Source organism: Silene latifolia, chromosome 9 (genome assembly GCF_048544455.1).
Source record: "Silene latifolia isolate original U9 population chromosome 9, ASM4854445v1, whole genome shotgun sequence".
NCBI lineage: Eukaryota > Viridiplantae > Streptophyta > Magnoliopsida > Caryophyllales > Caryophyllaceae > Silene > Silene latifolia.
Genome location: NC_133534.1, coordinates 126,019,124 through 126,032,814, shown reverse-complemented (window position 1 = coordinate 126,032,814; position 13,691 = coordinate 126,019,124).

The following is a 13,691-nucleotide window of genomic DNA, read 5'->3' as shown; positions in this document are numbered from 1 at the left end:
ATACCCTTAAAATCGATTATGGTCTAAGGATTGCGAAAGTGTCTTAGAAAACGAGTTATTTGGTTCTGTTTTAGAGTTGGCACGGACTAATGTGAAACATCTAAAACTGAACGTGATATAATTTAAATTTGGTGAATCAAACCAATCTAAATTTTGGTGAATGAAAGTTATCAACCCAACTTGATCCGAACAATTTTCTTAAATGTTTTAACACAAATTCTTGTTTCTTAAATCTTAAGATAGGTCAAATATATACCAAATCACGTGGAAAGTTGCCTAAAAAAGGCGAAAACTTGTCTCTATTAGCACCATGTGGTAGTATTTAATCCCGTTTTAAGATTTCGGAGGAATACTCCATCTTAACCAAGACTTACTAATATTTTAACTAAAAACAAAATAAATACACATAAGAATAGTCATTTCTCTTTTTGGTATTAACATAAGAACGATCCATTTTGAAATATTTATGTCGATAACCTGATTCGATAATAATAGTTCAGAACTCGACTCAACTTATCACTCAATGATGAGTTGATGACCAGGACCCAACATTAACTGTACTCGGCTCAAACAGAACTATCATTGATCCTGCACAACTCGAAGTCGAGATGACTGTGCCCATTGTAACACCCTCATATACCAAGGTTGTGACACCCCCACATACCAAGGTGCCTTACCAGAACCATCCTAGCATGAGAGACCGTACCATCTCGTTTTCCCAAGGCTAGTATATCAAAGTTACCATCCCAAAACAACAGTTATTAAAGTATAAAGACTTAACGATTACATATTCTAAAAACAAATCCAAAACAAATGTTTGCTCATGTTCAACAACTGAAACTAAAACGATAATTCTCATGACAGCGGAAGTTAGACTCGAAATGATGACTCCCATCTCGTCCCGAAAGCTAAAGACCATCATCACCTGTCACAATCTGCTCACTATCCCCGAATGGGTCACCACAGATTTACTAAACAACAACGGGGTCAGTTTTCTGCATAATCAAAATAAGACAAGGTACGATAAGATAAACAGTTGTTCACAATCCACCTCAAACTCCCAATCACATCATGTAACTGACTACACACTAAAGTGTGTAGCCCTGCCAATGGGGGACCGCAGTCGTACCCACCTAAGCCCCGCTCATCAACGAGCGATAACCTTGTTCATTAATGTGCACATCCCCTCCTGTGGCGGGTTTCACAGAGGGCGAAACTAGGGCGTAAAGCTACTCCTGCAAGGGACTCCACTCAGCCGAAAACGCACCTCGCGAACATCATCATCAACCATCACCACACCAACACCAAATTCCAATCCAACACAACAGATAATCACAATATCAATCGTAAAAACAATTACAACACAATATTAAATCAATTAAACAGTAAACCGAGTAGGGAAACCCTACCTTAGCACAAACTGAAATGAGACAATCAAGCAGGCTAAAATGGCTCCTCTACAAAGTCTCCACCTAACAACAATCACATAATTCCAATTACAACATGCTAAAATCCCCTTTCCCCCAAATCATAAACTAGGGCAAACCTTAAGAGACAATTTAACGAAACTCATAGAACTTAGAGGCTTACCGACACAGTCGACGCAAAGGAAGTGTGAACAAGATTCACGAACCATCCACGAACTTGGGAGAGAGATTTGGGAGATGATTAGAGTTACGTTGTAAGTTTAGGTTTTGTAAAAATGATTAAGAAACTGTAAATCCCATTTTATATAACTTTAATCCTCTCTAAATCAAACCGCGGAAATAAACATCGTTAGACCGGATACTCGATCGAGTATAGAGTATACTCGGCCGAGTATCCTCTACTCGGTCGAGTATTCCCATACTCGGCCGAGTATTCCTAGGCAGTAATCTGACCAGAAACACATGACACCCTTACTCGGTCGAGTAAGCCATATTCGGGCGAGTAACAGACTTAGAAAACCGTAGTATTACAGTCTTGCCTTCTTAAAAAGAACTTCGTCCCCGAAATTCACATTATACACACAAAACAATACGAGCAACCTTAACACAGTTCCTCAACAAATACTACCAGAACCAAACAACTCCCATTACACAAAACAAAACACCCGACTCAAAGTGAAAAGATGACACAAACATGCATAGCTAAGCCAACTCAAACCAACCAAAAAACAAGCATGCGACTATCTCCTACCCCCCTAAAAAAACAACGGTTACGTCCCTGTAACCAAACATACCTGATAAAAAAGGTGAGGAAAACGCTCTCTCATTGACTCCTCTGGTTCCCATGTAGCTTCTTCCACATTGTGATTAGACCAAAGTACCTTTAGTAAGATGGTCTCAGCATTCCTTATCTTGCGCACTTTGCGGTCCAAGATCTCCTTAGGAACCTCCGCATAAGATAAAGATTCATTAAGCTCTATGTTCTCAACCTCAAGCACATGTGATTAGGGATGTCAATTATGACCCAAACCGAATCGAACCGAAGGAAAAAATTTGATCCAAACCCACTCTTTAAAAACCCATTCCCGATCCACTATTTAAAAGCCCAAATCCATATCTACTATTGGAAAACCCGAACCAAATCCAAACCAGATCCATTCATACCTGAACCCGATCCAAGTGGATATTATTGAAAATTTAGGCTTTACTAACCATAAATTTAAATTTTCTTATATAAAATTAAATTTTTATGTAGTCAAATCAAGTTTCGTATTGGGTTTTGGATTATGTAGTGGATCGGGTATGGATTTGGAGCGGGTGTGGGTTTGAAAAAAGTATAATGGATCGGGTATGGATTTTAAAATTTTGGATATGGATCGGGTATGGATATGGATCTGTGATCCAATAAGTAAGTGGATAGGATTTGGATCTAGCAAAACCCGATCCAACCCGACCCATTGTCATCCCTACATGTGATGGATCACTCATATACTTCCGGAGCTGTGAAACATGAAACACGTTGTGGTCTAGATCCAACGCTGGTGGTAAAGCTAGGCGTTAGGCTACTTCACCTACACGATCCAAAATCTCATACGGACCGATAAACTTCTGGCTCAACTTACCTTTCTTGCCAAACCTCATCACCCCTCGCATAAGTGACACTTTCAAAAGGACTTTGTCACTCACTGCGAACTTGATGTCCCTGCGGTGCAAATATGCATAACTCTTTTGGTGATCTTCAGCTGCTTTCATTTTTATGAGGAATTAGACGAACTTTCTCAATCATATCTTGCACCATCAGTGGTCCTAAAATCACCGCCTCTGCACTATCGTTCCAACAAACTGGACGCCTGCACATTCTGCCATACAAAGCCTCGAATGGTGCTATCTTAATACTGGTGTGATAGATGTTTTTGTAAGAAAACTCAATCAAGTCTAGCCTATCTTTCCAACTCCCATCGAACTCCATGTCACAAGCCCTCAAAATGTCCTCCAAAGTTTTGATAGTCCTCTCCATCTGACCATCTGTCGCCGGATGAAAAGCTGTACTCATCTTTAAGGTCGTTCCCATCAAATTCGGCAACTCCTTGTAATACCCGTCTTTTTAGGGACCCGTTGACCGTCGTTGACTAACCTTAGGCGCACGTCTAGACCTTTGTTAACCTCTCGAGTTTAGTCTTACGTCATAGTAAACCTTTGTGGGTAGGAGGCTCGATCTAGCGGAGGCTACTCAATCGAGTAGCTCAGCCACTCAATCGAGTAGAGGCCACTCGATCGAGTAAGTTATACACTCGATCGAGTAACTGGAGTTCAGCGGTAAAATATATATCGCGACATCGTGAAACAAAAATCATTTCTTTTCTTTTCTACTAAACCTAGATGCCGTCACCTCTTTATCCCTTCACCTATATTCATCCTTTTGGAGCTTTTGAGAGTTGACACACCATGGGGATGGGAAGCATGAGTCGGGTAGCGGTCTTGTCGCCGGAATGCTATGTATAGGTATGTTGTCATCATCATCATCGTCTTCCTTGTTTCTGTTTGTGGTAGTGATAGTAGTAATAGGTTGTCATACTGTTTGTAATAGGTGGTTGTGGTGGTTTCTTGTCATCTTGTGATTGTATGCGGTGTTGCTGCGGATTGCTAAAGGTAGATTTTCCTACTCAGTACTGTTGGTTGTTTAGTATGTTGGTTTTAGTGTCTGATTGAATTTGGTATTGTGATCTGTAGTGTGGATTGGTTGTAGTTGATTATTGTTGTTTGTCTCCGGTTCGCGAGGTGTGCCCTCGGCTGAGTGGAGTCGCTTGCGGGAGTGGCTTCACGCCCTTTATTGGCCCTCTGTGGAACCCGCCACGGGAGGGGATGTGCACAGTAAGGAACATGGGTTATCGCTCGGGATTGATAAGCGGGGAGTTGGTGGGTACGGCTGCGATCCCCTACTGGCGGGGAGGTTTACCGGTTGCGACTGGTAATCTGGCAGGACTGGACCTTCGGGCAGTCAAAAGAGTGTGGGTGATTGGAGAAGGTTATGTGTGTATGTCTGTTGTATCTAGTTTTGTGTGTTCCTTCAGTTACTGATCTTGTGTGGTGGTGTTGTGTTTTCTTCTTGTGTTATGTCTGCCGTGATCCATTATAGTGAGCAGTCGGTCTTAGCAGGTTGATATTGAAGAAAATGTAGATTCAAATACATGTTAACATACTCTTATATGTCTAAATAATTTGTCATAAAATTAAAACGGATCTTATGCATGCAAACGATGATATAAATAGAGGAGAAATCATGTCCTTACAAAATGGATTTCGGCTATTAGGGCACAAGAGAGATCACCTATCTCTTCTTGTTCTTGAGCTATTCCAATGGAAGAACAAAGATCTAAGTGTAAGATCTCTCCCTATGCTTTATACCCAAGGCTTCTCTTAATTAAATTAATATTACAAATACTAGTTATAATATTAATCAAGGTAGAAAAATGGAACCAAAATATTTATAAACTCTTATATTATTTCGGTTTTTAGAGAGATAAAAGGGAGGATTTTATTTCTCTCTAAAACTCTAATTTTGGATGATGTGAATTAGAATGAATACCCACTAAAACATTTTAGTGTTATTAGGTAAAATTATAAGAAAAACAATGATCACATTTTGCTTCCCAAAACCGTGTAAGAGGAGCTTTAGGGTGAGCCAATGCATGGAGAAATTGTTCTTCACAAGGAACAATAGGCTTGCATGGCTAGGTTGCTTTTTAATCATTGTGTTTTCCACTAATCACAAACAACTTATAATTAGCTAAACACCTTCTAATTTTTCGGCCCTTTACATAATATGGTGTCCATATTATTTTTGTCAATTGTCTATATGTTACATGTCACATGTCACATATATTTGTTATGTAATTTTTAACTTATTAAAAATCAACGTATTAATAAAAATACGTCACATACAAAATCGACTTTAGTAATATCATAATTACTAGTACCAAAATATTTTACCAATTATAAATCACAACTGATTGCATTTATAACAATTCATTCAATTTAATTGCTACATTAAACAATTATTTCATCCGAGTAATGATACAATTCAATTACTCGGACCGTACCTTATTTTAATCACATTTCAATATGATACGTAAATTTTACTTCCAAAATCGTCCGTCAATTTTCAAGTAATTTAATTAACTCGTAACATTATACGATTAATTAAATAATCAATTAAGAGTATTGCCCTTTAGGTATGACCTAGGGGTCAACTGATCACCACCGTCACACGACAAAGAATGTCAAACTCTAGTCACCAATCATTACCGATATATGTTGACCAGGTTGACAAGAAACAAAATTACTTCCCAATTGTATTCATTTTAATGAGACTTAAACATGTGATCATCATGATCAACAGTCGTGATCGCATTATTGTCGGAGGACACATATGCCAACAATCTCCCACTTGTCCTCGACAAGTGTGCGTCACCAATTCTCTTGTCCTATTACTATCTCCCACTCAATGCAAGGTGTCTTTCAGGTCGTACTTGCAAGTGATCATATCGAGAGTGGTTTCCTCGATCTGGAGAATAACTGATTGACCGGATTTATCCACTCTGGATGCCATCCGAGCGTGGCCACGCATTTCCAGTTCATTACTCCTCGAGTGGCCCTGAGATATTGTTATAACCCTGACAAGGGGTGGACAATTCCTATCGCACTCATTCCCTTCGACTAGCCACAGCTAGACCTGGCAAAACGGGTCACTCGGGTCGGGTACGGGTCGGGTCAGTTTGGGTCGGGTCATTTCGGGTCTGTCACATATTTCGGGTCGGGTTGGGTCGGGTCGGGTCACTTTCGGGTTTCGGGTCAATTTCGGGTGACCTGTTGTCGGGTCATTTCGGGTCGGGTCATTTTCGGGTATAGGTCATTTTGGGTCAGGTTGCTTTTGAGTTAATGGCTAAGCACTTAAGTTAATACTATTTTGATTAAGAAATACTATTTTGCAAATTTAACTGTTTATTAGGAATTATTGTAACCAATGAAACTTTATTTGATATATATAGTATTAATATGAGTTAGTACTAGTCGTTTCAGGTCATTTCGGGTCACTTCAAGTCATTTGGGATCAGGTCAGTTATGAGTCGGGTTTTTTCGGATTGGGTCACCTCGGGTCGGATCAACATTGGGTCAGACAATGTTCGGGTCGGGTCTGGGTCAGGTCGGGTCAATTCGGGTTTCGGGTCATATTCGGGTCAAGCAAGTTCGGGTCATTTTTGGGTCTCGGGTCAGCCTTTTCGGGTCGGGTCATTCGGGTTTGACCCATTTTGCCAGGTCTAGCCACAGCCATCATAACCCAAAATATGCCCATTTGACCCCATTTACGAAGGTCGTAGTAACACAAATCAAAGTTAATCTGAAACTGTGCCATCTTAGGAGAATAGTCTTTAGTCAAAAGAATCGACTCATTCGAATACTATAGTAGCTCTCGCCACGACCAGGCTATATAAATTTGCCGAACTCGTAAGCGGTCATAAGGCCCGACGGAAAGTTCCTAACAATCGCCTATGTGATCGACTAGTCATCTCACATGACTCTATGGCACTTGAACTTGCCATCAATCGCATCACACTCTAGTCACTTCGAGACGTCACCTCATATAAGTAACTATGGGCAAAAACAATGTTAATCCATGTTCACTTTAACGGGGTTCAATTGTCTCTACAACCCGTTTGGATATAACAATGTTCAAGGTGAGTTAATAATAACTCAAACGACAAGTGTCGACATCACACTCGGGTAGTCAATATCATATTACAACCTTGTGATGTTTATCATAAGTGTAAACACTTATTGATTGCAATAGAAGTTTAACATCCCATGTGTCCACGTGTTCAAACTTCTTACACTTGCAATTTCCTTCACATTCATGTTCTCATACCATGAATTTTACCAAGCACACATCAAGGTTCTCGACCTTGGTTTTGGTTCTTTAACTTGAAAGAACTTTCTTATCGATCATCTCATAACGAACGAATTTGCGATGAATAATACAACTTGTACCGATCAAGTATTCCATCCACACACAATGCACTAGGTATATGTTTTGTAGAATCTTGTAACAATTGACAAGATTATTAGCTTAGTACTTCTCACAAGTCCTAGCTTTATTAGGAAAGATTGTTTTGAATAACCTCTTATTTTAACCAAGTATCTTTCCAAAACTTCTCATTTCTCTTTCTGGGCTTGAAAGATTTGGGATTCTCATAAATCCTCATATGTGCTCGGATTTTCTACAATATGTGCAAACTCTTGACACACAATAGAACATCCGTCAATCATCGAAATCGCTCATCGGATTCTACTCGAGAATTCATGACGCTTCTATTATGGCTCACCAAGTCAATCATCATGCTCTTATGCATATGATTCATAATTGGACATGTACATGATTATTCTAATGGCGGAAACATTAGTTACTAATAATCATGAGATCAACCGTTCTCAGGTTCAATGAACTACCATGACTGCTAATGGTAATCCCATTTCTCATTCATATGAATAACCTATGTAAATGTTGATACGATGTGTATCTCTTTAATACTAATCCAACATCTCATGATGTAATTGGATTCATCATTGTCCATTTTCATCCAGAATTGAAAACTCAAAAGCTTCTTTATGAAAGAAGGTATTAGCTCGTCATTCTTTAAAGAGTAGTGAGTTTTATACATTCAAGGATGATAGCTCCCACTAAATTCTATGTCTTCACATGAGAATTTCCTAACTCCCACTCAATTCTACATATTTCGAAATTGACTTCTTAATCGAAATTTGTCAAGAATATAAATATAAATTGCTTTGCCAAGTTACTAGGATAAAACCATATATGTTCCCATCATATCCTTTCAAAATGCCTATTTTGAAGTGGTCTTATCTCAACCTTACGGAAAGAGATTTTAAATCTCTAACACACTCATGTCATAATGATGTGTAGCAATGTCAATATTCAAATACAAATAATATTTAGAATACGTCCTTCGCAAATACCCTTTTGGAAGGAGATTTAACCATTTCATAGGGAGGTTAAGCAATGACATTTGCGTGGTTAAAACGTTGGCTATTGAAGATATCGGAATATCAATCTTTGCAACTTGATCATAACTAGTATGTTACTATGATTCATTTAGGCTCTTAAGTAAAACTCATGATTTAAACTATTGGTCAAATGATTCATAACCTTAGTCAAAAGCTTGTTAAGACTTTACATTAGTCATTTTTCTTCCAAAACTTCTTTTGGTCTCCTCGTGTAGTTATCTTGAGAATAAACTCTTATGATTACTTCACTTGGTCTCTTAAGTCATTTAGAACTAACTTGAGACTATAGATCTCATCTATTTGGTATACTATGTAAATAGACATACCTTCATTCAAATCATTCTCTCTTGCGTAGATCTTCATTTACACAAGTACACAATTATATCTTGCCTTGTGTGTTGTGTCCTCATTTTTCTCCCACTCTATCTTTAGAATAAATACACTATAGATTCAAAGATAGCATATGAGACACAAATTAATGATGTTGAAGTATAAGGAGAACTATCTCATAGATAGACTTATAGTTATTGTTTTCATATGTATACTTGGTGATTGACATACCTTTAGGAGAGTTCATAGACTCAAAATCACTTTATAAGTGATCATACACACGCCTTAAGCATGTGGACATATAATGAAACCCGTCATTATATTTGTCTATTAGATTACTTTAAGTGAATGATCTTATGTTTCAAAACGCAAGCATTTAAAGATGAAATTTTAGAACATAAAGGATAAATGATAAAATGGGTGACTTGGGTTGCAAACCAAGTCACCATCATCCAAAATACAAACCATTATCCAAAATACCTTTCCATGTCGAACACGGAAACTTAAAGTTCTAAAAATTCAAAACATGACTTAAAATAAGACAATGAAAAACAAAGCTCCATAAAAGCTATCCTTAGCTTCTTCATGGTTTCTTATGCTTGCTTTTCTTTTCCTTTGTCTTTGCTTGGTGGCGGCCCTATTTACAATAAAAAGGGAGATACATTATCACAACTTTGCATCATAATACCATAGTTGAATTTAGAAACATAAAAGAAGGTTAGTCATTTACCTACTGGAGTGATCTTTCCAGCTTTGATATCACCAAGGTATTTGGAACAATTCCTCTTCCAATGTCCCATGCCATTACAATAATGGCATTTGTCAAGAGGACCCTTCTTGACTTTGGAGGTGCTAGCTTCACAAGACTTAGCTTTGGTGAATGTGGGAGCTTGTTTCTTGCCCTTTCTCCCATTCTTCTTGAACTTCCCCTTACTCTTTGTGCTTATGTTAAGCACATCCTTGGGAGGGTTCACATTTAACCCCATGTCCCTCTCGGCTTGCACAAGTAACTTGTGCAACTCCTCAAGAGACACATCCTTGTCTTGCATGTTGAAATTCACCCGGAATTGCACATATGCCTTAACTTTAGACAAGGAGTGTAGAATCCTATCTACGATGAGTTCTTTGGGGATTTCAACTTTTTGAATCTTCAAGGTCTCGACAAGCTCCATGAGTTTGAGCACATGAGGGCTAACCTTTTGGCCCTCTTTGAAGTCGAGATCAAAGAATGCCGCGGCCGCCTCATATTGGACGATCCGCGGGGTTTGTGAAAACATGGTCACAAGTTTGGAGTAAATCTCATTAGCATTGCCCATTTTGAAGGCTCTCCTTTGGAGTTCCGCCTCCATCGCAAATATTAAGACATTTTTCATTGCGGCGGACTCCTTTTGGTAAGCCTCATAGGCTTCCCTAGTGGCCGCGGTGGACCTAGTGGAGGGTTCGGGTGGAGAGGCCTCGGTAAGGTAACGAAGCTTGTCGTCACCTTCGGCGGCTAATTTGAGTTGGGCATCCCACTCGGAGAAATTTGACCCATTCTTTTCAAGTTTACATCGATCCATAAAGGATCGGAGCCATGATGAAGTAGCGAGTGGTGTAGCATTAGGAGTTGGTGTTGATGTTGCCATTTGTTATGAAAAAGAAGTGGTCTACAAAACAAAATATAAGGAGTAAAACAATTGTCGTTTTAATTATACTCGTAAAAATGTATGATTTAAACAAGTTTTACGCATTTTTCTAGTGACCTCTACCCAACTAGATAAATGATTCCAAGACCCAAATTCATATCGACTTAGGCACGGTGGGGCCGATACATCCTTCATCAATATAACTCGGTGGATTAACGTTTAATCGATTCTACTTTTAGAACTCTTGGTCGATAATATTACATTAACTATTATCTATAGCCCAAAACACATCGACAAGGGCACGGTGGGGCCGATACATCCCTTATCAAATACTTTTGTTGAGTTCAATCCAAATTTCGAATAAATGTGTCCATGATCCAAACCCACATTAACTTGGGCACGGTGGGGCCGATACATCCCTCATCAACATGAATTCGGTGGATTAACATTCATCACCCACTTCCCCTACGTAACAAGGTTTGTACCCCGGTGGGGCCGAGCGCACTCCCTCGCGAAATAGGTTTTCATGGTTTCTACTATTTGGTAAGGCTATGTCTCAATTGATAGTTTTAGCGAGAGGTCATGTCAAATTATTATCTATCACGTTTTAAGTGAACTAAAGCGGTGAACTACGATAATTATATTTGACACGGTCGATTAACTCGATAAAATAAGACAATGCATGTTTAGTTATGGCGATTTAGCGATGCATGTGACATAAAATAAAATGCAAGCATAAAGGAAAAATAAATCCTAGTATGGCCTTCCTAAAATAGAAAAACTATTAATCTATTACATATTCGGAAACCAACTCCATTGGTCCCTTGAACTTCGGTTGTGGCACGCATCTCGAGGTAACACCGTCTTTATGTATCGCCATTCTTGAAGAAATCCGTCTTTAGGAACTCCGGAATGAATAAAATTACATAATAAATTACATAATTTCCTATTATACATTTGTAACTAAAATAAAATAAATCTATTAAATTACAAAACGGTGATACGAGATCACAATAAAAATTACAACCGAATCGATATTCCCATACATTTCGGGAAATACCAATTAAAATCTAAGGCCATACTAAGTAAAATTACATAATTCAAAATTACATAAATTAAAATTATGACAATCATAAAGAAAAATACAGCATTATAATATGTATGAACATGCTCAATTTTTATGCTAAATCGCCTTTTAATTAGCCAATATCGTATATTACTCGGTTTTTACGAATTTGCGTGATTTCAACATTTTATAATCACAAAAATGCATAAACTCATATTTATGCATAAGTTAATTACCCTAACCTCTTAGGACTCAAAATATAGTCTCCACTAGTAATTTGACCATAATTAACTTTTATTTACAAAATTGTTCATAAAAGGACTAAAAATACAAAAATAAGCTATTAAACTTCAAATAAATCCAAAAATTTCAAATAAATTCAAAATTTGAAATTTAAATCCATGAACATTCTGGAAAAATCCATGACACTCATAATGTTCAAAATCTTAGGTTAAAAATTTCGAAAATTTTCCGGAAAAACAATGTTGCGGTTTATCGATATTTAATAAAATAATCGTAAAAACATGGAAAAATTATTTTCATTAACTTTTCAATTTTAGATCTGAAAAATATAATAAAATGCAACATTAGACGTTTTTCCTAAGTCATAGATTATGTTTTATTAATTTTCAACTAATAATGTCACTATTTATGCTATTTTTCTTCAAAAATTCATAAATCATGCTAAAAGACTTCTTTATAGCCAATTATTTTACACACATCTTGTAAAATAGCATGTGACAACATATAAATTTTCTATGACCATATTCGAAATTTAACTCATATTAACCTATTTTTCTCTTAAATCCATATTTAATAATGAAAAATTCATTTTTCGAGCATAACAAGTGCAAAAATTATGAAAAATTACAGGTTATCTCAAAATAATATATATGATAACATATCCAAAGATCAACTTAAAATTCGAAGTATAGCTAATTTTCGACCAAAAATGACATTTTTATTCATAAAATCACATTTAAATGCCATTATTGTAAATTATGAACAATAAAAATCCGAAAAATTAACCAAAATATCCTAAAACACTTTAGGACCAGAAATATTAACATGCATGTAATAATTTCGTGATATATCATAATAACACAAATTTTTACAAGTTTTATTTTGTTATTCATATAACTCGGAAAAACTTTTAACCAATTTGCATGCAAACAACCGTGGCTCTTGATACCGATTGAAGGAAATGTAGATTCAAATACATGTTAACATACTCTTATATGTCTAAATAATTTGTCATAAAATTAAAACGGATCTTATGCATGCAAACGATGATATAAATAGAGGAGAAATCATGTCCTTACAAAATGGATTTCGGCTATTAGGGCACAAGAGAGATCACCTATCTCTTCTTGTTCTTGAGCTATTCCAATGGAAGAACAAAGATCTAAGTGTAAGATCTCTCCCTATGCTTTATACCCAAGGCTTCTCTTAATTAAATTAATATTACAAATACTAGTTATAATATTAATCAAGGTAGAAAAATGGAACCAAAATATTTATAAACTCTTATATTAATTCGGTTTTTAGAGAGATAAAAGGGAGGATTTTATTTCTCTCTAAAACTCTAATTTTGGATGATGTGAATTAGAATGAATACCCACTAAAACATTTTAGTGTTATTAGGTAAAATTATAAGAAAAACAATGATCACATTTTGCTTCCCAAAACCGTGTAAGAGGAGCTTTAGGGTGAGCCAATGCATGGAGAAATTGTTCTTCACAAGGAACAATAGGCTTGCATGGCTAGGTTGCTTTTTAATCATTGTGTTTTCCACTAATCACAAACAACTTATAATTAGCTAAACACCTTCTAATTTTTCGGCCCTTTACATAATATGGTGTCCATATTATTTTTGTCAATTGTCTATATGTTACATGTCACATGTCACATATATTTGTTATGTAATTTTTAACTTATTAAAAATCAACGTATTAATAAAAATACGTCACATACAAAATCGACTTTAGTAATATCATAATTACTAGTACCAAAATATTTTACCAATTATAAATCACAACTGATTGCATTTATAACAATTCATTCAATTTAATTGCTACATTAAACAATTATTTCATCCGAGTAATGACACAATTCAATTACTCGACTGCATTATTATTTAATCACATTTCAATATGATACGTA